The following is a 4,118-nucleotide window of genomic DNA, read 5'->3' as shown; positions in this document are numbered from 1 at the left end:
TTCGATCTTATCTTAGTGACAGACACCAATATGTAGCCATCAATGATGTAACCTCTCCCATTAATCGTAGGAGTGCCACAGGGCAACATCCTAGGACCTCTCCTATTTCTTATATACATCAATGATCTGCCTATTGTCCCTATAACATTCTTAAACCTGTATTATTTGCTGATGATACTTCCTTCATCTACTCAGACCCCCAACCCCACACTCACTAAATAATGTTGTAAACAACGAATTAAAAAAAAGTCCACTCATGGATGGCAACCGACAAACTCACACTAAGCATAGAAAAGACCTACTACATATTATTTGGAAGCAAATCAATAAAAGCAATTCAGCTTCAGATAGCCAATGTTAACATCATCAATAAAAAGGATGGAAAGTTCCTTGACCTATACATAGAGAAGAGACTCAACTTCAGCACCCACATATAACAAATTACCAAAAAAGTCTCAAAAACGGTTGGTATACTCTCTAAACTCAGATATTATGTTCCAAACCTGATCTCCTCTCATTATACTACGCGCTAATCTATCCTTATCTTACATATGGTATCTGTGCATGGGGTTCAACCACTGCAAACTACCTCAAGCCAATCATCACCCAGCAAAAATCTGCTACCAGGACAATAACTAAATAATATTAAATAATAACTCAATGAATAAATGGTGAACATTCCAATTGTAAACTATGTGAACAAGAGCTGGGACATACTCCCAAACACTATATCTGTGATTGCCCTGTTATAAATGACTTCAGACCAAATGGTATGAGGTACTTTGAGCTCTGTAATTACTTCATACACTCAGGAATATTGGAAAATATTCTTGTGCTGTAACCAGATTTTGCCAGTGGAGGCTAATAGATCAGTCTTACACTTCATGTTCTTTCCTGATTTTTTAGTCAAAGTTGATTTTTTTGTATTGAGGCAGGTATTTTCTCCCCTGATTCCATTTATTCCCAACTTTAATCTACAAAAAAGCCTCCAGATCTTTAGCCCCTGCTATTGCTTTGCTCTTCAACAAGTCACTTGAACTCCAAACCTTTCCAGATATTCTAAAAAAAGCGAGAGTAACGCCTGTCCACAAATGTGGTGATCTCACAGATGTTAACAACTACAGACCTATATCAATCCTGCCAAACTTGTCAAAAATTTTTGAAAAACTAATCTATAAGCAGCTTTACTCATATCTAGCCAAACTCAATATACTTAGCCCTTGCCAATATGGCTTCAGGCCCAAAAAAAGCACTAACGATGCACTTATTAGTATGCTTAACTCGATTCATACAGCTCTTGATAAAAATGAGTTCCCTGTTGGGTTATTTGTGGACCTGCGTAAAGCTTTCGATACTGTCAACCACCAAAACCTTCTTCTTAAATTACATCATTATGGTGTCAGAGGACACTCCCTACAATACCTCAAATCCTACCTTACTGACAGGCTCCAATGTGTTTCTGTGAATAATACAATTTCTCCCACCCTACCCATCAACATTGGTGTTCCCCAGGGCAGCATACTTGGCCCTCTCCTCTTTCTCATCTACATTAATGACCTTCCAAATGCCTCCCAACACCTCAAACCAATTCTATTTGCTGACGACACAACCTTCATTTACTCCAGTCCTGATCCCCTTGCTCTAAATGCCACAGTAAATACTGAGCTAAATAAAGTCCATCTGTGGCTAACTGCCAACAAACTCACCCTTAACATTGACAAAACTTTCTATATTCTGTTTGGCAATAAATCCTCTAATCAAATAAATCTCAAAATAAACAATACCCAAATTTGTAACAAATTAGATGGCAAATTCCTTGGTATTCTCATTGACCACAAGCTGAATTTCCAGGGACACATTCTAAACATATCAAAAAAAGTTTCAAAAACTGTGGGCATTCTTTCTAAGATCAGATATTATGTACCATGCCCTGCCCTGGTGCAACCCGTTCTCGCAAATTCGTAAAGTCAATATTGACTTATTAACTACGTGCATAGGTGATATACTAAACATAATAGATACCCTAAAAAAAGATTCATAGAAAACACCGACCTTACCTAACCTTGTTAGTATCTTAAGATAAGCATCTTATTGCTTCGTAATTACAATTATTACTTAACCTATACCTATTATAGGTTAGGTAATAATTGTAATTACGAAGCAATAAGATGCTTATCTTAAGATACTAACAAGGTTAGGTAAGGTCGGTGTTTTCTATGAATCTTTTTTTAGGGTATCTATTATGTTTAGTATATCACCTATGCAGTAGGTGGTAGTAGAGCCCCAAGCACTATGGTATTTGTGCTTGGGGCTCTACTACCCAAAATCACTTACGTCCTCTAATTACTCAACACAAAGCTGCTATTAGGACAATATCCAATTCTGGCCCCAGACATCACTCGGTACCCCTACTCAAATCTCTGAATATGTTAGACATTAAGTCACTGCACATTCTCTCATGTGTATTATACATATATAAAACGCTAAACTATAATGCCAATCCTGATCTCAAAAGCTTCATAGAAGGTTGTAACAGAACCCATGAGCACCACACCAGAAATAAATGCAGTTTTGATATTCCTAGAGTACGACTTAATCAAACCAGAAATGCTCTACAAATCAAGGGGCCCAGAATGTGGAATGACCTTCCCAACCATGTTAAAGACTGTACCTCTCTCAACCAGTTTAAGTTAAAAACGAAGCTATACCTAATAAATTCCCTGTAACCTACCTTACCCCTCTGTTGTCAACCCATGTATGTTTTTTTTTTTTTTTTTTTTTTTTTCAAGTCAACGCTGTTTGAATGTAATTTTCTGTAATAATTTGTAATTGTATTTGTGCTGCTTTTTCAACAATGTTCCCCCCTCTTTTACCTCTATTTTTATTTGTACTCAACACATTTTATTCTTTTTACCCATTAGTTTTAAGCTTTAGTCATTAGTGTTTTTTCCTGTCCGAAACGCTTTGCGTAATAGTGGCTTTAAGCATTGTATGTACTAGCTCTATCTATAAAGCCAACAAACTTTGTAAAATCTCTTTATGTATGTACCTTTACCTAAATAAAAATTATTATTATTATTATTATGACTGACCATCCTGTGAGATGGAAATATTAGATGAACTTATAACTAGTTGTTAAAAAAAAAAAATAAAATGTTTATTTAGGTAAGGTACATACATACAATAAATTTTTACAAAGATTGGTTGACTTATAGGTAGAGCTAGTACATACAATGCCTAAAGCCACTATTACGCAAAGCGTTTCGGGCATGATAAACTTAAATGACAAGCTTAATACTAATTGAGCATAATGAGTAGAATGAAAACAAGAAATGAAAACATAGAAAGAAAACAAATGAAAACATTGTTGATCTACACTGTGTAATCTTTCATATAGAATAGGGTAGCAGCACTTTGCTGTGTATACCTAAGTTTGATAAAAAAAAAGTTACAAAATAAATAAATAAATAAATAAATAAATAAATAAATAAATAAACTAAATAATAGTCTTTTCATTTTCCTAAAAACTTCTCTCATCCTATCCCTTCATCTATTATAATATCTTTTATCTCATTTGTTCTATTCTCCCTCTAATAACGATTTATTCAGACAAAAGTACACACATACGTACATACATATGATACAGGAACTACTCATCTTCTAAATTGTTAAATTGAACCCAAATTTAATCGTTCGTTTTGCTAAGGAAGCTTCAGTCTTGATAGCAGGAGGACTTGAATTTTGAATTTGAAACGCTACGCGTACTAGTGGCTGTACAAGAATGTAACAACTCTTGTATAAAAAAAAGCCAGACACATTGTTAACATATTTGTAGTTAGTTAGTTTAGTTCATTTATTATGCACCCCATACCCATCTTGTGGGCGGTAGTGGAAAGGGTTACAGAGGCACATAATGGGCTTAGGGACTGAACCCTACAATTCATTTAGCTAAGCAAGTTACAATCTTGAGCTAGTTACAAAATTCAATATAAGTCATCACATCTGTTACCGCACATCGGCGAAACCAGTATTGAAAAGTGTATATTCCTATCACTGTCCTGACCTTAATTTTCTATGTACGTATTTCATTTTTGTACCGATGTGTTCGCAATAAAATG

The sequence above is a fragment of the Procambarus clarkii genome, chromosome 10 (assembly GCF_040958095.1).
Source record: "Procambarus clarkii isolate CNS0578487 chromosome 10, FALCON_Pclarkii_2.0, whole genome shotgun sequence".
Classification (NCBI taxonomy): Eukaryota; Metazoa; Arthropoda; class Malacostraca; order Decapoda; family Cambaridae; genus Procambarus; species Procambarus clarkii.
This window is presented reverse-complemented; position numbering follows the sequence as displayed.